Below are 26,097 nucleotides of genomic sequence, written 5' to 3'. Positions count from 1 at the left end.
GCACCCACCGACAAAACTCGCTTATCGGTATTTTTGTAGATAAAGAGAGTATTATCTGACAGCATTTGAAGTGTCATTCTGTAGAATAAATCACGCTGATATTGTTGATTTAAATTTTTAATTTGTTTTGTCAATTTTTAGCTTGATAAACAAAAAGGGTCCCTGCCTGAACGTTATAACATTTAACAGGTCACCTAGAATCCGTCCTGATTGGTCAAAAAGCCATATAGGGCACTGAATTGGTAATAATACATGATAAAGAAGGATTCTTTGTGCCCGGCTACGTGCTACAGTTGGAGATGGAACACACCGGTGACACTGTGACGGTTCCCCTACGCTTTGTGTTCGGTGCCCTGACCCTTTGTGTTCGGTTCCCACTCGGTTCCCACACGCCAAAATTCGCGGACAAAACATCCATTTATGGTAGTATTACGCAATGTTGCTCTCTGAGAATGGTCTTGTTAGATCTGTGAGTGTTTACACTACATGCCTAGGTGCTGTTGGATTGAAGGTTTTTGACATTTTAGCCGTTATTAGGTAGAATGCCTTCCACTTTACTGCAAAACTGCATAATTCGTAGCATCGGCAAGAAATATCCTACCAAAAAATGCCTGCTTGGAACTGTCCGTGGCCCAGCAAAAAGTTCAACATGTCTGTAGCAGACAGCCCAAGTTTCAAGATTGTAGGGCCATCCAAACAGCCGTAATAATAAAAACAACAAAAGTAGTCAGTGAAATTGGCTGTGTTCGGTCCCCCCACACTTTTGTGACGTAGGCGTGACGGTTCCCATAATTCATTGTGTCGGTCCCCACTTTCTGTGTCGGACCCCACTTTCGACCTAATTTCTCTGTGACGGACCCCACAACCAGCCTATTTTGTGTCGGTCCCCACACCTTCTTGGATTTATGACTTGCCGGTTACTTGTATCATTGTATTCATTGAATCTAATTGTCTCGGAGTTATTTTTCAGCAAAAACCGGCAAGGCAGCACCTTTTGTGATACCAAGTAAGTCAGATGACATCAGTATGTGTGTGTGTGTGTGTGTGTGTGTGTGTGTGTGAGAGAGAGAGAGAGAGAGAGAGAGAGAGAGAGAGAGAGAGAGAGAGAGAGAGAGAGAGAGAGAGAGATTGACACCTTTCCAGATCACTCCGGTTATGCGACACTACCGCGAGCGTCACTACCGCGTGTCACACTACCGCGAGTACGACACTACCGCGTGTAACACTACCGCGTGTCACACTACCGCGAGTACGACACTACCGCGAGTATAACACTGCCGCGTGTCACACTACCGCGCGTACCACAACCGCGAGTACCATAACCGTAGAGAGAACGCATGCAAACTTACTTCTTGTGAGTTTGTGTTCTAACTTTGATTGGAAGCAACCCATCTATATATATATATATATACGACTTGTGTCTGTGTGTGTGTTTGTGTATCTGTGTATTTGTGTATTTGTGTGTTTGTGTATTTGTGTATTCGCCATGCACGGCCAAAGTTCTCGATGGATCTGCTTCAAATTTGGTGGGCATATTCAAGTAGACCCGGGACACGACACAACCTGGTCGATATTTCAACACGTGCTCTCAGCGCGCAGCGCGGAACCGATTTTGGTTCCACCTCAGCTACCCGTGCCCCCATACCGACACACCATAGCCGCTACACCACATCACAACGCCAAAGTTCTCGGTGGATCTTTTTCAAATTTGGACACCGTATTCAGCTACACCCCGGACACAATATCATCGATGAGATATTTCAACACGTGCTCTCAGCGCGCAGCGCTGAACTGATTTGGGTTTTTGTGTTCATTTCACCATTATAAGTAACTCTTCCTTATCTTCTCCAGTGTTTGGCGTTTATCTCCCTTCCTTCGTGTGGCTTTCCCGTTCAGTTGTAAGTTACTACTATTTTTAGAATGTCACTGCGCTGTCCACTGCGCTGAGCGTCTTCGGATATTCCCGGCGTTCTGTTACTGTTACTATTTTTAGAAGGTCAACGCAGTGTACAGAACGTAAATTGGACCCGTAAATTATCCTCACTGTAAAAGTGCAAAGGTCGAATCAATTTATAGCCACGCGAAAAATACACTGTCATCTATCTCTCTATAGATACGGCTTCTCTGTGTTTTTGTGTGTGTGTGTGTGTTTGTGTGTGTGTCTCTATGTGAGCAACACCTGTGCATTGTTCAGTTCTGTTTGTGATGTGGTCTGGCGGCTTTTGTGTAATTTTATGTACTGGCCTTCCTTTGAGAAGCCATAACTTGCTCAGTCCTGTTTGAGTGGAGTTCGCCTCCAAAGGTGATTAACACGGTTACATTCGTCGACAAGGATGGGACTCGATATGGTCAGGAATGGCATTATGGCCACTGAATCATTATCGTGCTGTTCCCATTCCACGAATCTGGGAGGGACCTAAGCTTGGCGGGTCCATTGTTCGGACCCGGCGAAGCCGGCGTACGGCTCTAAGTACTTCTTCCCGGCAAAGCCGGCTACCCGGCGAAGCGGGTATTCATTCTAGTTCTATATGTATTCTGATAGTGTGTTCTGATCGTTTTGAGTTCTTGGTTAGCATGACAAACATTGAATTAGTGTTCAGAGAACAGACCAGGCCTTTTTGTTTTATATTTCAAGGAAACATTTCAACCTTTGCCTTCAGCCATGGAAGTCATAAAATGACACGCGGTAATGTTATACTCGCGGTAGTGTGACACGCGGTAGTGTTATACTCGCGGTAGTGTCGTACTCGCGGTAGTGTCGTACTCGCGGTAAGTTCTGTTTCCGTACCCGCGACAGCGGCAGCGACAAAAGAAAACGCGCGCAAACGCGTGACGTGTTTCCGTACTTGCGTTTTAAACATGCGGTAAAATCTGTAAACTCCCGCGTTGCCGCGCGACAACGCGAAAAAATCGCTCCAGGACCCTTTCAAAAAAATCGCGTCGCTTGCCGCTTGTCGCGCCGCTAACGCGTCGCGCGTGTGGAAACACTCCTGGTCATTTTCTATGTGCTTGATTTTCGTCGCGCCGCTGGAAAAACGCTGTCGCGGGTACGGAAACACAACTCTCTCTCTCTCTCTCTCTCTTCTCTCTTTCTCTCTCTCTCTCTCTCTCTCTCTCTCTCTCTCTCTCTCTCTCTCTCTCTCTCTCTCTCTCTCTCTCTCTCTCTCTCTCTCTCTCTCTCTCTCTCTCTCTCTCTCTCACACACACACACACACACACACACACATACTGATGTCATCTGACTTACTTGGTATCACAAAAGGTGCTGCCTTGCCGGTTTTTGCTGAAAAATAACTCCGAGACAATTAGATTCAATGAATACAATGATACAAGTAACCGGCAAGTCATAAATCCAAGAAGGTGTGGGGACCGACACAAAATAGGCTGGTTGTGGGGTCCGTCACAGAGAAATTAGGTCGAAAGTGGGGTCCGACACAGAAAGTGGGGACCGACACAATGAATTATGGGAACCGTCACGCCTACGTCACAAAAGTGTGGGGGGACCGAACACAGCCAATTTCACTGACTACTTTTGTTGTTTTTATTATTACGGCTGTTTGGATGGCCCTACAATCTTGAAACTTGGGCTGTCTGCTACAGACATGTTGAACTTTTTGCTGGACCACGGACAGTTCCAAGCAGGCATTTTTGGGTAGGATATTTCTTGCCGATGCTACGAATTATGCAGTTTTGCAGTAAAGTGGAAAGCATTCTACCTAATAACGGCTAAAATGTCAAAAACCTTCAATCCAACAGCACCTAGGCATGTAGTGTAAACACTCACAGATCTAACAAGACCATTCTCAGAGAGCAACATTGCGTAATACTACCATAAATGGATGTTTTGTCCGCGAATTTTGGCGTGTGGGAACCGAGTGGGAACCGAACACAAAGGGTCAGGGCACCGAACACAGAGCGTAGGGGAACCGTCACAGTGTCACCGGTGTGTGGAAGTTCACCAAAAGTTGGGACCATACTAACAAAAATACGGTGGGTGCAATAGTCGCCCCCATTTTTTGAGCAAACGCCACCCAAGGCCGCTTTGGACGGGTAGAAATTCTGTACTTTCCAAGTCTATTTGTGTGTGGTTGTTCAAGACTATGGATAAAGCTCGCGTGAGAAGATTACGTCACGGTCAAAAGTCTTTGACGTCAATTAATGCATCATGACGTCATGCCTCCCTGTAGTCTTTTTCTCTCGCGCGGTGTGTGTGTGTGTGTGTGTGTGTGTGTGTGTGTGTGTGTGTTCATTGTGTGCACGTGTTAGTGTTAGTGTGTGTGTGTGTGTGTGTGTGTGTGTGTGTGTATGCGTGTGTGCGCGTGCATGAGTCTGTACTCGTGTGTGTGTGTGTGTGTGTGTGTGTGTGTGTGTGTGTAAGAAAGACTGAGAGAGAGGGAGAAAGAGTGTGTGTGTGTGTGTGAATGTGTGTGTGTGCATGAGTTTGTGTGTATGTTTGTGTGTGTATGAGTGTGTATAATTATGTGTTTGTTTGTAAAGGTGTGTGTGTCCGTCTGTCTATGTGCGTATTTGTTTGTTTGTTTGCTTAAAGGTACTGAACTTGTCAAATCCAGGTACACGGAGCCCCTGGGGCTTTTAGTCATACCTCAGGCAGCTATCCGTTAGAAGAACTACCAAGTTTCATTGACTTGCACCCAAAGAGTCAAGAACTGCGATTTTTTTACGAATTAATTTCGGACTCTGTCCCGGCTGGTCTTGACCTATTTTTGGATCTAAATTTAGATCAAGTAGATCACCACATCATGCACAAAAAGACACGTCCCTAGCAAACTATGTCAGACATCATCATGAGTTTGTTTAAAACAAAATGGAGGCCGGAATCACTCAGTTGAATCGAACTCCGACCAAACACCACGTAATAACTAGGTTAATTTGTGCACTCGCGTGAACAAGCCAACTGTCGAGCTTCACAGATGTCGTCGTTGAGTAGTTTTGGGTTTGTTTTACTACCATAGGAGGATTTTAGAACTGTAAATGCACTCAGCAGCTGCAACAAAAACGCAAAAACGAAGGCTGTGAGCTGCACTGTGCCTTTAACGCCCAGCCGACCACGAAGGGCCATAATTAGACTGATTAAGTGTACAGTGCCAGTGGTAGTGCTAGTGGTTATCGGTACTTTTTTATGTGTTGACGTCAGCGATGTGTGCGCAGTTCAAAGGTTAGGGGTCAAAGTTTACGGATGCTTCCTTCGATCCGCTAACGAGCTGTGGTTGAATCGACGAAAATAACGAGCCCCAAAAGGTATGTAAAAACTGAGCGAACGCTTGTTTATTTACACGATTATTTATAACTAGTATGTTCCTAAACCACTTAATGGTACAAATGTCAGTTCAATGTGTGATATAATCCTGGTTTGATGCTGTAATTTAAGCGTTGAACAGAGCAAGCTTTTTCACATTTCAAACACACAAAAAATGGCTGCTTTTGATTTGTGTTCAGTTTTTCGATTCACCCTTTTTGATTTCGATTTCGCTTACTGTCTGGAAGATGAGTTATGCAGTGAAAAGTTGCAAATGTTCCAATCCTCTCGCTGTTTATGTTTTGTTTTAAGATCGATCTTCATGGATGCCAGGGACCAACTTTTGAGCTTGCGGCGTGGGACGAGGATGACGCAGAAGATGATTTTGTTGTCTTCGCACTGCTTGATCAGGTTAGCAAACAAGTCAAAGCTTAGCTTCTAAAGGCATTAAAGGTTCCGCTGAAATATAGATCTAACTGTCAGGAACAGGCGTATATTTTGGTTATGGCCGGTGAGGTTACTTTGGATTGGTTATGGTTAGGTTTTAAATGTTGTTCATGTAAAAAATTAAATGTTTTTTTGGTTAGATTTCATAGTCATGATAGTGATCTTGTCTGAATCTACAGTGATACTGATAGTGATATTGGGTAGATCTAACACTTACACCTAGATTTGGTTTCCGTGTGACTTTGTTACTTACATTTAATGGTTTATAAACATAGAGTTTTAACTATTTACTGTTCAAGAATCAAAATCAAATGGAAACTGATGACCAAATCTGCAGTCAAGAGTTTTAGTTTCATCAAAGCATGAATATTATTATTAAGTCCACTCTCTGTCACAGAGTCTGTGTCACTGTCAGTTTGTGTTCTTGTGTCATTTTAATTTGATAGCAATACATGTACTTTCAAGAAGGATGTTACACTTACTGGTTCTATCAGACTTTTAAGCACAAGGCACCTTGGTTCTAGTTTTATTATTTCTAGGATCAAATTACTTCAGTACAAGGAAACTTCTGTGTTCTAAAACATACACAGTATTTATATCAGAATACTGTCAACTGGTGCTTTTTGAGATGCACAGTTGAAACTATTTATCCAACATGCTTCAAGTTCAACCTGTAACTTAGTGTAAGGGTCATTTGTTATGCAGGGGCGAGTGAACAATCCGCTTGGCTAGTAACAACAGGCTCGCAACTCACCTGGCTGGTCAATTAAAATTCTGGTCAAATGCAACCAAAAGGGTTTTAACGCTACTGCAGATCAATTGTGGTAACTGGTATGTATCGGGGCGGCGAAATTTCTGCCAGGTTAGTGACTTTCTTGTGAACAAGAAACAATTAACAAGTGGCTCTATCCCATCTCCCCCCTTTCCCCTATCCCGTCTCCCCCCTTTCCCCGTCGCGATATAACCTTGAATGGTTGAAAACGACGTTAAACACCAAATAAAGAAAGAAAGTGACTTTCTTGAAGTTACTCGCCCAGCTGGCGAGTTAAAATGTTGGAGTTTAACTTTCCCTCTGTTACCCAGTATTGATTTGAGTAGCTTCAGCAGAATTTTCAGGCTAATTAATTGAATAAAGTGTACAAGTGATCCATGATTTCACTAAGTTTAACCTACATTTCAACAGCCAGAAAGAAGGGCCTATGAGGGTCAGTTCGCCCTCGATCACTTCACAGCCATCGAATGTGAGGACTTATTTCGCTTCAGCGCGGAAGAGATTCGGAGACTGTGCGCCCTTCTGGGAATGCAGAGGACTATGCAGGCGCCTAATGGAATGAACAATCAAGGAACCAAGGCCAGTGGTGAGGATTTATTTTTTTTACCCTGGTTGCTGTGAAGTTGAGTTGTATTTCAGTCAGAATGATAGTTTAATGATCCTCCTCCATGATTTGATTCGCAAAGTCATGAAGTTTGCATTTACTGTGAATATTCAGTGAGTTGTTTTTACTATTTCAGGTTTCGTAAAAGATTAAAGCGGAGCGTTGAGTTGGGGCATAATTTATTTTGGGATTGCTTAAAATCTCAAATTTGAACTATGTATTTTGAACTTGAATCACAAAATGTACCTGACTAACTTTAGCCCCTTTGGTCGACACAGTACTCTATTTAGACAATAGAGAAATAATAGTGAATTGGTTGTGCCACTTACTGACTTAGTCTGTGGAGTTGAGTGAAATTATTTTTAAAATATGGTAACAGGATAAATAAAGATGCGTTGATACTGATAATTTATTCATATTAGTTTAAAAAAATAAATGAATATTTTTTTTACAAGTTGACGAAGTGGCCGCCATTGTTACGTGAATCCAAGTTCAAGGGAAGTTACTTTTGATGTGCAAAGGACTTATTTGTTTTAACTTTTTTTTATGATAATTGTTTTTATTGATTTTGTCTTCGTGGTGTCCGCCCCCCCCCCTTCAAAAAAAAAAAGATTTTTATTTTGTTCTTTTCGGGTAACTGTTTTTGTGTGTGCAGTATAGCCAGTAACTGTGTCAAACCTGATAAATAGAAAATCAAACTGATGATAAGCATGTCGGGCTGGATATTTTAAGGCGCGTGAGAAAACTTTTGCAGTGTTATTATTTTGAACTTGAAGACTGTATGAGAATATGCCTCTCCACACACATTCGCTCATTTGAATTTATGATTTTTTTCAGGATTGGAGGTGCTCTGCATCTGTCTGCGGAGGTTGGCTTACCCATGCCGGTTTGCTGACGTTTCGCAGATGTTTCATCGTCCCAAGCCGGAGTTGTGTGTGCTGTTCAAGGTAGGTATCGACTTCATCTATGATCAGTTTTCTGACAAACTAACAAACCTCAATCAGCCATGGCTGACAGTGCCCCAACTGGAACGGTACTGTGCAGCTATACATGCCAAGGGGGCTCCTCTGGAGTTTTGTTGGGGGATGGTTGACGGCACAATACGATCAATGTGTCGCCCAGGCCATTTGCAACAAGAAGTGTACAATGGCCATAAGAGGGTGCACTCTCTAAAGTTTCAGTGTGTCGTGACACCAAATGGCCTTGTGGCAAATGTTTTTGGGCCCTTGGTTTGTCGACGACATGACGCAGCTTTGCTGAATGGTAGTGGCATTCTTGAACACATGCAGCAGCACATGGTCACTCCAACAGGAGATGAAATGTACCTGTATGGGGACCGAGCCTACCCCTTGACCCCTAACTTGATGAGGCCGTACCGTGGACAGATCACAGAAGAGCAACAGGCCTTCAACACAGAAATGAGCAGGGTGAGAAACTCTGTTGAATGGGAATTTTCAAAAATTGTTGGGCTGTGGGCATTTTTGGATTTCAAAAAAAATTTGAAGCTGTTCTTGTCCCCTGTAGGGAAACTCTACCTGGTTGGAGTTTTGTTGTCCAACTGTCATACTTGCCTACATGGCAGTGAGCCATCACAGTTCTTTGGACTGAATCCACCAACACTGGAGGAGTATCTCTACTAATTGTCTGTGTAGCTCTCAAGTAGAAGAAATGCTCATTGCATTGATCTTGTGTCACATGGTGTTTGGCATCCAAATGGCCAAGCATCTAAACAAATTGACCCTGTAGAAGGCTTTAAATTATTAACATGATTTCACTGCTTAGAGATGGCCAAATCTACTGCCCGGTCGCCTGGTGGGAGTTCAAAATATGGTGGATAACCCGGTTTGCAACTACAAGTATCTGGTCAAATGCAATTGGCGGGGACGTAGCTAAGTTGGTAGCGTGCTGGCTTTGTAGCCAGTTGGTCGCTATCAGCGTGGGTTCGATCCCCACGTTCGGTAAGAGATTTATTTCTCGGATTCAACTTTGTGCAGACTCTCTTTGGTGTCCGAACACCCCCGAAAAAGATCCCAAGTTCACAGCAAAAGTCTCAGGGCTTGGAAAACACGAAGACACGCTTGCATGATCTTTCATCTCTGATTATCATGATCGTATTTCAATACTTTGACAAGACAAACCCAATGCTGGTGTGTCGAAGAAGACAGCCACAGCGGGCTTGTTCGAATCAAAGTATCACACCATATTTTCAGCGTATTACCAACACCTGTCCCAATATAGACCAGTTGGTCTAAGAGGACGTTAAACCCTAATAGTCAGTCAAATGCAAAAGCAACTTTTTCAGTGGTACTTTATTGAGTTAAATTTGGTTAAACCAAATAGATGCTGCACATTCAGACATTTCTGTCGTCTGTAAAATTGACACACAAAAAAAGAAGCACCCAACTGGGGCGCGCTTTAAACGTTTCATACTGGCTGCGGCCTGTTTCTTATTTCGCTACTGATTCCAAACAAGCATATGTCTATTATCAAGTGAACCTGCGTAAAAATAAAGCCAGGTAAGAACCCAGCTGACCTCCATTTATTGATCATTTGTAAAATTGTATGCTCTTGTCACTTGTGTATAAATACATATCTGATGGTCACTCATACTGACACCGAATATAATTTGTTTGTGTGGTATATACCGGCTTTTGACATATCTTGCAGGACAGTGACTTTCTTGAAGTAACTGCTAGTGCTACTTTGCTTTATCAGCCTGTACAGCTGTACTTGCTTTCGCAAATTACTTTAGTACATGCTATTCTTCATTATGCATTAGTAGGTGTGCACATGGATCTCTGACATGGGTACTGCTGTGTTGTAATTTGTAGTTTGCAGGCAGAGGGTCTTCTTGTCTGCCCATACCTCGGTACCAAGCGGCCACTAAACAACCATCATCACCAGCCAGGCAGTCACATGGGACTCTCCACTCTTCACTGAAAATCTTGTTCTTCAACTATAACTTTTCAAAGACACTGAACTGTCAAATATTTGGGCTGTGTGGATTTGCCTCAGGACCCGTCCTTACAAAAGATCCAATCTTCTTCTTCTACATTCATGGGCTGAAACTCCCACGTACACTCACACATTTTGCTTGAGTGTATTTTTAACGTGTATAACTAATTTTACCTGCCATTTGGGCAGCCTTGCGTCACTTTCAGTGATCTGTTGGAATGTACATCTTTATTTGCTGCTGACCACTCACTCATCCTCTATAAGGGGGGGGGGGGGGTGTTAAAAGTGTTTGGTTTGGTTCGATCCCCACGTTCGGCGAGAGATTTATTTCTCGGAGTCAACTTTGTGCAGACTCTCTTCGGTGTCCGAACACCCCCGTGTGCACACTTGCGCACGAAAAAGATCCCACGTTCACAGCGAAAGTCTCAGGGCTTGGAAAACACGAAGACACGCATGCATCATCTCTCGTCTCTGATTATCATGATCGTATTTCGATACGCCCACCAAATGTAGCTGAACACACCTGGAGCTAGACCTTACATCTTCATTAATTATTTTATTTCTAGTGCCATTACATTCCTAAATAACCACATATTAATAACTGGATCTGTCCATGAATTGAAATGAGTTTGTGTACTATTTGCTGTATGATTATTTGACTTTGAAAGTGAAACAAATTGAAAATCAAATTATAGTCATATGAAGTTAGAATTGGTTATCTACATATATATGTGTATAAGGTGTTATAAATAATTTATAATTAATAGTACTTGAAGTTAAAGGGATTATTTTGAGTAACAGAACATACATTTGAGACTTGTTAAAATATTGCCCTTTGCATGGCAAAGCTTGAAGAAATAGTAATTAAATTCAACGTTTGAAATTGTATTACAGAGTGAGAGTTCAGTCCAAAGTGTGTATACATGTCTATGTGATTGTACAATTATAATGCTTGTTTTTATGTTGAAACAACTCACTCTAGATCTGATTTAATTGTTGTCAGTAAATTCTCTCTCTAACTTAGCTTTAGTGCAAGTCAATTTATTGGAATAATTATGATTAATGATAAATGTACAGAAACTAAATTTATTGCAGATATAACAGTAAAACTGATGCATGCATCTCAGATTTGGAAATCAGAGAATTTTATGGTGAAAGGGAGGCAATCAATCAAGAAAGAAGAATAACAGACTACTCAGACTTGGCTAAAGTGAGATGTATTTCTGATCCTGGTCATTGCTAGGTGTTTGCCATGGAGTCTGGCTTATAAAAATTCAGGAAGAGAATAATGTTTGGATAAGTGAAGGAAAAGTAATCAAAGATCACCATATCAAGTCGGGCTTTGCTTGCGGTCGCTCTGGTACTGAGGTCAAGCAGTGCGGCCGGCTAACAGGTAGTTTTGGGTCGCTTGTTGTCTTGTCACCATTGGCATAAAAAAGAAGAATGGGTTTTCCGTGTGACCTTGTGCTTAATTAAAATATATGAAACTGTAGATGTTGCGGAACTTTAGATTTCATACATGCCTAATATTACCGAATGTAGGAGGATAATGCCAACCTTGTTTTCCTTGCGTTTTTGGAATAATTCATCTCTAATCACACAAACTCACACACAAAATTTGAACAAGATTTGAAAACAAAAGTGAACTTAGCAATCGACATTTTTACTGAATCAAAATATAACACACAACAGAGTAACAAAAAAACCAAAAAAAGTTAAAATCGCCACATTCCACCCCTACAGAATTAAAAATTATACTAAAGAAAAAACGCTGAAAATTTATTTTGTGAAATAAAACTGATCACGACCACCCCCCACCCACCCAAAGAAAGATTTCTGGTAATCATTTTTTTTGTAAAAGTAACTTAAAAAAAAAGCGGCATCTCGCTTTGCCTGCAACGCGAGTTCTTGCCTGCGGAGATCCAGCTACTCCCTCCTCAACTCTCTCTCCGCTTCGGCTTCCCTCCTCCTGAACTCTCTCTCCTCCCTGTCGCTCCTTCTTCTTTCTCTGTCCTCGTCCGCTTGTCGCCGAAAGGCTTGGTACTCTTCTAGCACCCCTCCTCTTCTCTTTCGCCTTATCGTCGGTACTTCATCTGCAATTTAAAATAAATAATGTCACATGCATAACAATTGTGATAATCAATTCAGCTGAAGGGGCCACACATATGAATGTCAAAGCTAACAAATTTAGTAGTGGACTGGGGCCTGGGCTGACCAGGAAACCTAAAAAAAAAAAAAAGGTTATTGAATACAGTTGGGAGTACAAATATGTCCAACCATTAATTCTATGTTTCATTTATGCTTGTTTGTTGTGGGAACTCTGCTGCAACTATCTTTAGTTTTGGCCTGGATATGCAGAGACTATGTCAATGAGAGACTTGCCTTCACCACTGCCGGAAGGCAGACCTGTCAACCCCCTCCAAGGCCAACCTGTATTTATATGACTAGAAACTGTATTCAAGGTAACAATCCCTTACACACCAACTTTTTTTTTTGAAAATACAAAAACCAGCTTCAGGCCTGTTTACCCCCCAGAATCGCTCTAATGGATGAACTTGATTTTAAACAAGTTTCATCTACAGGATGGAAAATAACCATGTTTAAAATAACACAGTTGCCCCCCTTGTCCTGATGTAAATTATCAATAATTATTGACTCAAAACTTCAATTTAAATAAGAAAACAGTTTTCAGTAAGTTCCAATTGGTAACTTAATTTCAAAACGGCTCACTCTGGTGAAAAGGAAGGAGATTTGGAAAATAGCATGGGCACTGTCTGCAGGTCTATTTTTAGTAATCATTTGCATAATCTCTCATACTGCTTTTCAATTCATCATTTCTGGAGTTAAATTCTCAAATGATGGTTGAATCATAGATTGAATTAAAAGAGAAACAAGTGACTAGTAAGTTTGTTCCACATTCTAATTTTCAAAAGGACTCCATGTATCTAACTCAAAATAAAACTTGTCAGCGATCATGCAGATATCTGAAACCGGGAAGGTCACTGAAGCCATGGAAGTGGGCTATTTTAAAGACTTCACTGACCTACATATTCAAGCAGTCGATCACTACAACGTGCACTACACTTACTGTGTCTGTGTCTCTTTGTTTCAGTTGACATGCCTGAGTATGTGTGTTAATCGTCACTTGCATCTTGAAAGGTAATTGTTGTCAAGATCACAGCATTGACATGAATTACCGGTACAATTTGGTTTGCCCGTACTGCTAGGCTGTGTAAGCCGTACACACCTACATTTTGATAAATCCCGTACACAACACGGGAAAACCGTACAGGTTGACAGGTATGGGAAGGCTGGGCCTTTTGCAGATTGCCCAGGGCTGCATCCCGTATTATCTTGGCCTATATATATATATATAAGAAACATTACGATGTATCAATACAAACAACATTGCACTTACCGGTTCTGTGGTTGTTGGTTTTCTTTGTGTCGTCTCTGCTGCGTCGTCTGCTACGGGTAAGACTTTTCTTCTTTTTCCAAATGAAGAGTCAAGACATGGGACGGTACTCTTTAGAATTATGCATCAGTTGTCTTCCCTACCATTACGTTAACGAAAGAGAAACTAAACGCACTCGCCGAGACGTCGTTGTCGGTTTCGTTACCGTAAGCGGAACGCGTAATGATACATAGATTTTCCTTAAGTTAACCACTAGCACTACCACTGACACTGTACACTTAATCTCCCTATTATCAGGGCGGTGCTGCTTTGAGATATAACGTGCGCCACACACAAGGCAGAAGTCACAGCACAGGTTTCATGTCTCACCCAGTCACATTATTCTGACACCGGACCAACCAGTCCTAGCATGCACTAACCCCATAATGCCAGACGCCAGGCGGAGCAGCCACTAGATTGCCAATTTTAAAGTCTTAGGTATGACCCGGCCTGGGTTCTAACCCACAACCTCCCGATCACGGGGCGGACACCTTACCACCAGGCCAACCGTGTATGTGCGTATGAGTGTGTGTTTTGTGTGTATGAGATTTGTGTGAGTCAATGTGTGTGTGTGTGTGTGTGTGTGTGTGTGTGTGTGTGTGTGTGTGTGAGTGTCTGTTTGTATAAGAGAGAGAGAGAGAAAGAGAGAGAGAGAAACAGAGAGAGAGAAAGAGAGAGAGTGGGTGGGTGGGAGTGTGTTTGTGCGTGTGCGTAAGTGTATGTGTGTGTGTATGTGTGTTTGTTTGTAAAGGTGTGTATGTCCGTCTGTCTATATGTGCGTATGGGTGTGTGTATGAAGTGTGTGTGAGAGAGTGAGTGAGTGAGTGTGCATTTTTGTACGTGTGTAACTTGAGGTATGTGTGTGTGTGTGTGTGTGTGTGTGTGTGTGTGTGTGTGTGTGTGTGTATGTGTGTGTTCGTGTGTGTGTTTGAGAGAGAGAGAGAGAGAGGTTTGTCTTTCGCTGGGGTATGCAGTGCCTTGGCGTTGCACATCTACTTAATCCCAGCGAAGCTGGAGGTATCCCGTGAACGCTATACTGTAATCGATTTGAGAAATGTGCACACCGAATAATACATGATAAAGAAGGATTCGTTGTGCCCGGCTACGTGCTACAGTTGGAGATGGAAGTTCACCAAAAATGGGGACCATACTAACAAAAATACGGTGGGTAAAATAGGCGCCCCCATTTTTTCAGCAAACGCCACCCCAGGCCGCTTTGGACGGGTAGAAATTCCGTAGTTTCCAAGTCTATGGATAAAGCTCGCGTTAGAAGAATACGTCACGGTCGAAAGTCTTTGACGTCAATTAATGCATCATGACGTCATGCCTCCCTGTAGTCTTTCTCTCTCGCGCAGTGTGTGTGTTTGTGTTCATTTTGTGCACATGTGTTAGTGTTACTGTGAGTGTGTGTGTGTGTGTATTTGTGTGTGTATGTGTGTGTGCGCGCACGCGTGCATGAGTCTGTACTCGTATGTGTGTGGTGTGTGTGTATTTGTGTGTGTGTGTGTGTGTGTGTGTGTGCGTGCGCATGCGTGCATGAGTCTGTACTCGTGTGTGTGTAAGTGTGTGTGTGGGCATAAGTGTATGTGTATGCGTGTATGTGTGTTTGTTTGTAAAGGTGTGCATGTCCGTCCGTCCATACGTGCGTATGGGTGTGTGTTTTGTGTGTATGAAGTTTTTTGTTAGAGAGTGAGTGAGTGCGTGTGAGTGAGTGTGTGTGTGTGTGTGTGACTTGGTGTGTGTGTGTGTGTTTGAGAGAGAGAGAGAGTGTGGGTGTGTATGTGTGAATGTGTGTGTGCATGAGTTTGTGTGTATGTTTGTGTGTGTATGAGTGTGTATATGTGTTTGTTTGTAAAGGTGTGTGTGTCCGACTGTCTATGTGCGTATTTGTTTGTTTGTTTGCTCAACGCCCAGCCGACCACGAAGGGCCATATCAGGGCGGTGCTGCTTTGACATATAACGTGCGCCACACACAAGACAGAAGTCGCAGCACAGGCTTCATGTCTCAGTCACCCAGTCACATTATTCTGACACCGGACAAACCAGTCCTAGCACTAACCCCATAATGCCAGACGCCAGGCGGAGCACCCACTAGATTGCCAATTTTAAAGTCTTAGGTATGACCCGGCCTGGGTTCTAACCCACGACCTCCCGATCACGGGGCGGACGCCTTACCACTAGGCCAACCGTGTATGTGCGTATGAGTGTGTGTATTGTGTGTATGAGATTTGTGTGAGTCAATGTGTGTGTGTGTGTCCGTGGGTGTGTGCGTGCGTACATGCGTGCGTATGTATGTGTGTGTGTGTGTGTGTTTGTAGGGTTGGTTTGTGTTTGTGCGTGTGCGTAAGTGTATGTGTGTGTGTATGTGTGTTTGTTTGTAAAGGTGTGTATGTCCGTCTGTCTATATGTGCGTATGGGGGTGTGTTTTGTGTGTACAGTGAAGTGTGTGTGAGAGAGTGAGTGAGTGCGTGTGAGTGAGTGTGTATGTGTGTACGTGTGTAACTTGGGTGTGTGTGTGTGTGTGTGTGTGTGTGTTCGTGTGTGTGTGTGTTTGAGAGAGAGAGAGAGAGAGAGAGAGAGAGAGAGGTTTGTCTTTCGCTGGGGTATGCAGTGCCTTGGCGTTGCACATCTACTTAATCCCAGCGAAGCTGGAGGTATCCCGTGAACGCTATACTGTAATCGACTTGAGAAATGTGCATACCGAATAATACATGATAAAGAAGGATTCTTTGTGCCCGGCTACGTGCTACAGGTGGAGATGGAAGTTCACCAAAAATTGGGACCATACTAACAAAAATACGGTGGGTGCAATAGTCGCCCCCATTTTTTCAGCAAACGCCACCCAAGGCCGTTTTGGACGGGTAGAAATTCCGTAGTTTCCAAGTGTATGGATAAAGCTCGCGTAAAAAGAATACGTCACTGTCGAAAGTCTTTGACGTCAATTAATGCATCATGACGTCATGCCTCCCTGAAGTCTTTCTCTCTCGCGCAGTGTGTGTGTTTGTGTTCATTTTGTGCACATGTGTTAGTGTTACTGTTTGTGTGTGTGTGTGTGTGTGTGTGTGTGTGTGTGTGTGTGTGTGTGTGCGCGCACGAGTGCATGAGTCTGTACTCGTATGTGTGTGGTGTGTGTGTGTGTATTTGTGTGTGTGTGTGTGTGTGTGTGTGCACACGCGTGCATGAGTCTGTACTCGTGTGTGTGTAAATGTGTGTGTGGGTATAAGTATGTGTGTGCGTGTATGTGTGTTTGTAAAGGTGTGTATGTCCGTCTGTCCATATGTGCGTATGGGTGTGTGTTTTGCGTGTATGAAGTTTTTTGTGAGAGTGAGTGAGTGCGTGTTAGTGAGTGTGTGTATGTGTGTTTGTTTGACTTGGGGGGGGGGTGTGGTGTGTGCGTGGGTATGTGTGTGTGTGTGTGTGTGTGGGTGTGTGTGTGTTTGAGAGAGAGAGAGTGTGTGTGTGAATGTGTGTGTGCATGAGTTTGTGTGTATGGGTGTGTATATTTGTTTGTTTGTAAAGGTGTGTGTGTCCGACTGTCTATGTGCGTATTTGTTTGTGCGTATGTACAGTGTGTGTGTGTGTGTGTGTGTGTGTGTGTGTGTCTGTTTGTATAAGAGAGAAAGAGAGAGAGAGAGAGTGGGTGGGTGTGTGTATGTGTATGTGTGCGTAAGTGTATGTGTGTGTGTATGTGTGTTTGTTTGTAAAGGTGTTTATGTCCGTCTGTCTATATGTGCGTATGGGGGTGTGTTTTGTGTGTATGAAGTGTGTGTGAGAGAGTGAGTGAGTGCGTGTGAGTGAGTGTGTATGTGTGTACGTGTGTGTGTGTGTGTGTTCGTGTGTGTGTGTGTTTGAGAGAGAGAAAGAGAGAGAGTAAGAGAGAGGTTTGTCTTTCGCTGGGGTATGCAGTGCCTAATTGGCGTTGCACATCTACTTAATTATTATTAGGGAGATTAAGTGTACAGTGTCAGTGGTAGTGCTAGTGGTTAACTTAAGGAAAATCTATGTATCATTACGCGTTCCGCTTACGGTAACGAAACCGACAACGACGTCTCGGCGAGTGCGTTTAGTTTCTCTTTCGTTAACGTAATGGTAGGGAAGACAACTGATGCATAATTCTAAAGAGTACCGTCCCATGTCTTGACTCTTCATTTGGAAAAAGAAGAAAAGTCTTACCCGTAGCAGACGACGCAGCAGAGACGACACAAAGAAAACCAACAACCACAGAACCGGTAAGTGCAATGTTGTTTGTATTGATACATCGTAATGTTTCTTATATATATATAGGCCAAGATAATACGGGATGCAGCCCTGGGCAATCTGCAAAAGGCCCAGCCTTCCCATACCTGTCAACCTGTACGGTTTTCCCGTGTTGTGTACGGGATTTATCAAAATGTAGGTGTGTACGGCTTACACAGCCTAGCAGTACGGGCAAACCAAATTGTACCGGTAATTCATGTCAATGCTGTGAACCTTTCAAGATGCAAGTGACGATTAACACACACACACACATATCAGGCATATCAACTGAATCAAAGAGACACAGACAGGAGTAAGTGTAGTGCACGTTGTAGTGATCCACTGCTTGAATATGTGGGTCAGTGAATCCTTTAAAATAGCCCACTTCCATGGCTTCAGTGACCTTCCCGGTGTCAGATATCTGCATGATCGCTGACAAGTTTTATTTTGAGTTAGATACATGGAGTCCTTTTGAAAATTAGAATGTGGAACAAACTTACTAGTCACTTGTTTCTCTTTTAATTCAATCTATGATTCAACCATCATTTGAGAATTTAACTCCAGAAATGATGAATTGAAAAGCAGTATGAGAGATTATGCAAATGATTACTAAAAATAGACCTGCAGACAGTGCCCATGCTATTTTCCAAATCTCCTTCCTTTTCACCAGAGTGAGCCGTTTTGAAATTAAGTTACCAATTGGAACTTACTGAAAACTGTTTTCTTATTTAAATTGAAGTTTTGAGTCAATAATTATTGATAATTTACATCAGGACAAGGGGGGCAACTGTGTTATTTTTGGTTTTGTCAGAAATTTTTCAAACATGGTTATTTTCCATCCTGTAGATGAAACTTGTTTAAAATCAAGTTCATCCATTAGAGCGATTCTGGGGGGTAAACAGGCCTGAAGCTGGTTTTTGTATTTTCAAAAAAAAAAGTTGGTGTGTAAGGGATTGTTACCTTGAATACAGTTTCTAGTCATATAAATACAGGTTGGCCTTGGAGGGGGTTGACAGGTCTGCCTTCCGGCAGTGGTGAAGGCAAGTCTCTCATTGACATAGTCTCTGCATATCCAGGCCAAAACTAAAGATAGTTGCAGCAGAGTTCCCACAACAAACAAGCATAAATGAAACATAGAATTAATGGTTGGACATATTTGTACTCCCAACTGTATTCAATAACCTTTTTTTTTTTTTTAGGTTTCCTGGTCAGCCCAGGCCCCAGTCCACTACTAAATTTGTTAGCTTTGACATTCATACGTGTGGCCCCTTCAGCTGAATTGATTATCACAATTGTTATGCATGTGACATTATTTATTTTAAATTGCAGATGAAGTACCGACGATAAGGCGAAAGAGAAGAGGAGGGGTGCTAGAAGAGTACCAAGCCTTTCGGCGACAAGCGGACGAGGACAGAGAAAGAAGAAGGAGCGAGAGGGAGGAGAGAGAGTTCAGGAGGAGGGAAGCCGAAGCGGAGAGAGAGTTGAGGAGGGAGTAGCTGGATCTCCGCAGGCAAGAACTCGCGTTGCAGGCAAAGCGAGATGCCGCTTTTTTTTTTAGTTACTTTTACAAAAAAAATGATTACCAGAAATCTTTCTTTGGGTGGGTGGGGGGTGGTCGTGATCAGTTTTATTTCACAAAATAAATTTTCAGCGTTTTTTCTTTAGTATAATTTTTAATTCTGTAGGGGTGGAATGTGGCGATTTTAACTTTTTTTTGTTACTCTGTTGTGTGTTATATTTTGATTCAGTAAAAATGTCGATTGCTAAGTTCACTTTTGTTTTCAAATCTTGTTCAAATTTTGTGTGTGAGTTTGTGTGATTAGAGATGAATTATTCCAAAAACGCAAGGAAAACAAGGTTGGCATTATCCTCCTACATTCGGTAATATTAGGCATGTATGAAGTCTAAAGTTCCGCAACATCTACAGTTTCATATATTTTAATTAAGCACAAGGTCACACGGAAAACCCATTCTTCTTTTTTATGCCAATGGTGACAAGACAACAAGCGACCCAAAACTACCTGTTAGCCGGCCGCACTGCTTGACCTCAGTACCAGAGCGACCGCAAGCAAAGCCCGACTTGATATGGTGATCTTTGATTACTTTTCCTTCACTTATCCAAACATTATTCTCTTCCTGAATTTTTATAAGCCAGACTCCATGGCAAACACCTAGCAATGACCAGGATCAGAAATACATCTCACTTTAGCCAAGTCTGAGTAGTCTGTTATTCTTCTTTCTTGATTGATTGCCTCCCTTTCACCATAAAATTCTCTGATTTCCAAATCTGAGATGCATGCATCAGTTTTACTGTTATATCTGCAATAAATTTAGTTTCTGTACATTTATCATTAATCATAATTATTCCAATAAATTGACTTGCACTAAAGCTAAGTTAGAGAGAGAATTTACTGACAACAATTAAATCAGATCTAGAGTGAGTTGTTTCAACATAAAAACAAGCATTATAATTGTACAAACACATAGACATGTATACACACTTTGGACTGAACTCTCACTCTGTAATACAATTTCAAACGTTGAATTTAATTACTATTTCTTCAAGCTTTGCCATGCAAAGGGCAATATTTTAACAAGTCTCAAATGTATGTTCTGTTACTCAAAATAATCCCTTTAACTTCAAGTACTATTAATTATAAATTATTTATAACACCTTATACACATATATATGTAGATAACCAATTCTAACTTCATATGACTATAATTTGATTTTCAATTTGTTTCACTTTCAAAGTCAAATAATCATACAGCAAATAGTACACAAACTCATTTCAATTCATGGACAGATCCAGTTATTAATATGTGGTTATTTAGGAATGTAATGGCACTAGAAATAAAATAATTAATGAAGATGTAAGGTCTAGCTCCAGGTGTGTTCAGCTACATTTGGTGGGCGTATCGAAATACGATCATGATAATCAGAGACGAGAGATGATGCATGCGTGTCTTCGTGTTTTCCAAGCCCTGAGACTTTCGCTGTGAACGTGGGATCTTTTTCGTGCGCAAGTGTGCACACGGGGGTGTTCGGACACCGAAGAGAGTCTGCACAAAGTTGACTCCGAGAAATAAATCTCTCGCCGAACGTGGGGATCGAACCAAACCAAACACTTTTAACCCCCCCCCCCCCCCCCTTATAGAGGATGAGTGAGTGGTCAGCAGCAAATAAAGATGTACATTCCAACAGATCACTGAAAGTGACGCAAGGCTGCCCAAATGGCAGGTAAAAATAGTTATACACGTTAAAAATACACTCAAGCAAAATGTGTGAGTGTACGTGGGAGTTTCAGCCCATGAATGTAGAAGAAGAAGATTGGATCTTTTGTAAGGACGGGTCCTGAGGCAAATCCACACAGCCCAAATATTTGACAGTTCAGTGTCTTTGAAAAAGTTATAGTTGAAGAACAAGATTTTCAGTGAAGAGTGGAGAGTCCCATGTGACTGCCTGGCTGGTGATGATGGTTGTTTAGTGGCCGCTTGGTACCGAGGTATGGGCAGACAAGAAGACCCTCTGCCTGCAAACTACAAATTACAACACAGCAGTACCCATGTCAGAGATCCATGTGCACACCTACTAATGCATAATGAAGAATAGCATGTACTAAAGTAATTTGCGAAAGCAAGTACAGCTGTACAGGCTGATAAAGCAAAGTAGCACTAGCAGTTACTTCAAGAAAGTCACTGTCCTGCAAGATATGTCAAAAGCCGGTATATACCACACAAACAAATTATATTCGGTGTCAGTATGAGTGACCATCAGATATGTATTTATACACAAGTGACAAGAGCATACAATTTTACAAATGATCAATAAATGGAGGTCAGCTGGGTTCTTACCTGGCTTTATTTTTACGCAGGTTCACTTGATAATAGACATATGCTTGTTTGGAATCAGTAGCGAAATAAGAAACAGGCCGCAGCCAGTATGAAACGTTTAAAGCGCGCCCCAGTTGGGTGCTTCTTTTTTTGTGTGTCAATTTTACAGACGACAGAAATGTCTGAATGTGCAGCATCTATTTGGTTTAACCAAATTTAACTCAATAAAGTACCACTGAAAAAGTTGCTTTTGCATTTGACTGACTATTAGGGTTTAACGTCCTCTTAGACCAACTGGTCTATATTGGGACAGGTGTTGGTAATACGCTGAAAATATGGTGTGATACTTTGATTCGAACAAGCCCGCTGTGGCTGTCTTCTTCGACACACCAGCATTGGGTTTGTCTTGTCAAAGTATTGAAATACGATCATGATAATCAGAGATGAAAGATCATGCAAGCGTGTCTTCGTGTTTTCCAAGCCCTGAGACTTTTGCTGTGAACTTGGGATCTTTTTCGGGGGTGTTCGGACACCAAAGAGAGTCTGCACAAAGTTGAATCCGAGAAATAAATCTCTTACCGAACGTGGGGATCGAACCCACGCTGATAGCGACCAACTGGCTACAAAGCCAGCACGCTACCAACTTAGCTACGTCCCCGCCAATTGCATTTGACCAGATACTTGTAGTTGCAAACCGGGTTATCCACCATATTTTGAACTCCCACCAGGCGACCGGGCAGTAGATTTGGCCATCTCTAAGCAGTGAAATCATGTTAATAATTTAAAGCCTTCTACAGGGTCAATTTGTTTAGATGCTTGGCCATTTGGATGCCAAACACCATGTGACACAAGATCAATGCAATGAGCATTTCTTCTACTTGAGAGCTACACAGACAATTAGTAGAGATACTCCTCCAGTGTTTGGTGGATTCAGTCCAAAGAACTGTGATGTCTCACTGCCATGTAGGCAAGTATGACAGTTGGACAACAAAACTCCAACCAGGTAGAGTTTCCCTACAGGGGACAAGAACAGCTTCAAATTTTTTTTGAAATCCAAAAATGCCCACAGCCCAACAATTTTTGAAAATTCCCATTCAACAGAGTTTCTCACCCTGCTCATTTCTGTGTTGAAGGCCTGTTGCTCTTCTGTGATCTGTCCACGGTACGGCCTCATCAAGTTAGGGGTCAAGGGGTAGGCTCGGTCCCCATACAGGTACATTTCATCTCCTGTTGGAGTGACCATGTGCTGCTGCATGTGTTCAAGAATGCCACTACCATTCAGCAAAGCTGCATCATGTCGTCGACAAACCAAGGGCCCAAAAACATTTGCCACAAGGCCATTTGGTGTCACGACACACTGAAACTTTAGAGAGTGCACCCTCTTATGGCCATTGTACACTTCTTGTTGCAAATGGCCTGGGCGACACATTGATCGTATTGTGCCGTCAACCATCCCCCAACAAAACTCCAGAGGAGCCCCCTTGGCATGTATAGCTGCACAGTACCGTTCCAGTTGGGGCACTGTCAGCCATGGCTGATTGAGGTTTGTTAGTTTGTCAGAAAACTGATCATAGATGAAGTCGATACCTACCTTGAACAGCACACACAACTCCGGCTTGGGACGATGAAACATCTGCGAAACGTCAGCAAACCGGCATGGGTAAGCCAACCTCCGCAGACAGATGCAGAGCACCTCCAATCCTGAAAAAAATCATAAATTCAAATGAGCGAATGTGTGTGGAGAGGCATATTCTCATACAGTCTTCAAGTTCAAAATAATAACACTGCAAAAGTTTTCTCACGCGCCTTAAAATATCCAGCCCGACATGCTTATCATCAGTTTGATTTTCTATTTATCAGGTTTGACACAGTTACTGGCTATACTGCACACACAAAAACAGTTACCCAAAAAGAACAAAATAAAAAAAAAAAAATTTTTTGAAGGGGGGGGGGGGGGACACCACGAAGACAAAATCAATAAAAACAATTATCATAAAAAAAAGTTAAAACAAATAAGTCCTTTGCACATCAAAAGTAACTTCCCTTGAACTTGGATTCACGTAACAATGGCGGCCACTTCGTCAACTTGTAAAAAAATATTCATTTATTTTTTTAAACTAATATGAATAAATTATCAGTATCAACGCATCTTTATTTATCCTGTTACCATATTTTAAAAATAATTTCACTCAACTCCACAGACTAAGTCAGTAAGTGGCACAACCAATTCACTATTATTTCTCTATTGTCTAAATAGAGTACTGTGTCGACCAAAGGGGCTAAAGTTAGTCAGGTACATTTTGTGATTCAAGTTCAAAATACATAGTTCAAATTTGAGATTTTAAGCAATCCCAAAATAAATTATGCCCCAACTCAACGCTCCGCTTTAATCTTTTACGAAACCTGAAATAGTAAAAACAACTCACTGAATATTCACAGTAAATGCAAACTTCATGACTTTGCGAATCAAATCATGGAGGAGGATCATTAAACTATCATTCTGACTGAAATACAACTCAACTTCACAGCAACCAGGGTAAAAAAAATAAATCCTCACCACTGGCCTTGGTTCCTTGATTGTTCATTCCATTAGGCGCCTGCATAGTCCTCTGCATTCCCAGAAGGGCGCACAGTCTCCGAATCTCTTCCGCGCTGAAGCGAAATAAGTCCTCACATTCGATGGCTGTGAAGTGATCGAGGGCGAACTGACCCTCATAGGCCCTTCTTTCTGGCTGTTGAAATGTAGGTTAAACTTAGTGAAATCATGGATCACTTGTACACTTTATTCAATTAATTAGCCTGAAAATTCTGCTGAAGCTACTCAAATCAATACTGGGTAACAGAGGGAAAGTTAAACTCCAACATTTTAACTCGCCAGCTGGGCGAGTAACTTCAAGAAAGTCACTTTCTTTCTTTATTTGGTGTTTAACGTCGTTTTCAACCATTCAAGGTTATATCGCGACGGGGAAAGGGGGGAGACGGGATAGGGGAAAGGGGGGAGATGGGATAGAGCCACTTGTTAATTGTTTCTTGTTCACAAGAAAGTCACTAACCTGGCAGAAATTTCGCCGCCCCGATACATACCAGTTACCACAATTGATCTGCAGTAGCGTTAAAACCCTTTTGGTTGCATTTGACCAGAATTTTAATTGACCAGCCAGGTGAGTTGCGAGCCTGTTGTTACTAGCCAAGCGGATTGTTCACTCGCCCCTGCATAACAAATGACCCTTACACTAAGTTACAGGTTGAACTTGAAGCATGTTGGATAAATAGTTTCAACTGTGCATCTCAAAAAGCACCAGTTGACAGTATTCTGATATAAATACTGTGTATGTTTTAGAACACAGAAGTTTCCTTGTACTGAAGTAATTTGATCCTAGAAATAATAAAACTAGAACCAAGGTGCCTTGTGCTTAAAAGTCTGATAGAACCAGTAAGTGTAACATCCTTCTTGAAAGTACATGTATTGCTATCAAATTAAAATGACACAAGAACACAAACTGACAGTGACACAGACTCTGTGACAGAGAGTGGACTTAATAATAATATTCATGCTTTGATGAAACTAAAACTCTTGACTGCAGATTTGGTCATCAGTTTCCATTTGATTTTGATTCTTGAACAGTAAATAGTTAAAACTCTATGTTTATAAACCATTAAATGTAAGTAACAAAGTCACACGGAAACCAAATCTAGGTGTAAGTGTTAGATCTACCCAATATCACTATCAGTATCACTGTAGATTCAGACAAGATCACTATCATGACTATGAAATCTAACCAAAAAAACATTTAATTTTTTACATGAACAACATTTAAAACCTAACCATAACCAATCCAAAGTAACCTCACCGGCCATAACCAAAATATACGCCTGTTCCTGACAGTTAGATCTATATTTCAGCGGAACCTTTAATGCCTTTAGAAGCTAAGCTTTGACTTGTTTGCTAACCTGATCAAGCAGTGCGAAGACAACAAAATCATCTTCTGCGTCATCCTCGTCCCACGCCGCAAGCTCAAAAGTTGGTCCCTGGCATCCATGAAGATCGATCTTAAAACAAAACATAAACAGCGAGAGGATTGGAACATTTGCAACTTTTCACTGCATAACTCATCTTCCAGACAGTAAGCGAAATCGAAATCAAAAAGGGTGAATCGAAAAACTGAACACAAATCAAAAGCAGCCATTTTTTGTGTGTTTGAAATGTGAAAAAGCTTGCTCTGTTCAACGCTTAAATTACAGCATCAAACCAGGATTATATCACACATTAAACTGACATTTGTACCATTAAGTGGTTTAGGAACATACTAGTTATAAATAATCGTGTAAATAAACAAGCGTTCGCTCAGTTTTTACATACCTTTTGGGGCTCGTTATTTTCGTCGATTCAACCACAGCTCGTTAGCGGATCGAAGGAAGCATCCGTAAACTTTGACCCCTAACCTTTGAACTGCGCACACATCGCTGACGTCAACACATAAAAAAGTACCGATAACCACTAGCACTACCACTGGCACTGTACACTTAATCAGTCTAAT

General features: G+C 42.0%; 1 long non-coding RNA gene across 1 annotated transcript; it reads right to left on the bottom strand.

Annotated features, from left to right (window-relative positions):
* Window positions 1-20,251: 20,251 nt before the first annotated feature.
* On the bottom strand, window positions 20,252-26,097 carry LOC138957388 (uncharacterized). Its single transcript, XR_011453013.1, has 5 exons — window positions 25,920-26,097; window positions 25,511-25,609; window positions 24,117-24,291; window positions 23,151-23,260; window positions 20,252-21,265 (listed from the first exon to the last, which is right to left on the bottom strand). It is a non-coding gene; the product is annotated as an uncharacterized lncRNA (long non-coding RNA).

Source organism: Littorina saxatilis, unplaced genomic scaffold, assembly GCF_037325665.1.
Source record: "Littorina saxatilis isolate snail1 unplaced genomic scaffold, US_GU_Lsax_2.0 scaffold_662, whole genome shotgun sequence".
Classification (NCBI taxonomy): domain Eukaryota; kingdom Metazoa; phylum Mollusca; class Gastropoda; order Littorinimorpha; family Littorinidae; genus Littorina; species Littorina saxatilis.
Note: the sequence above shows the minus strand (reverse complement) of the source record. Positions and strands in the feature narration are given on the sequence as shown.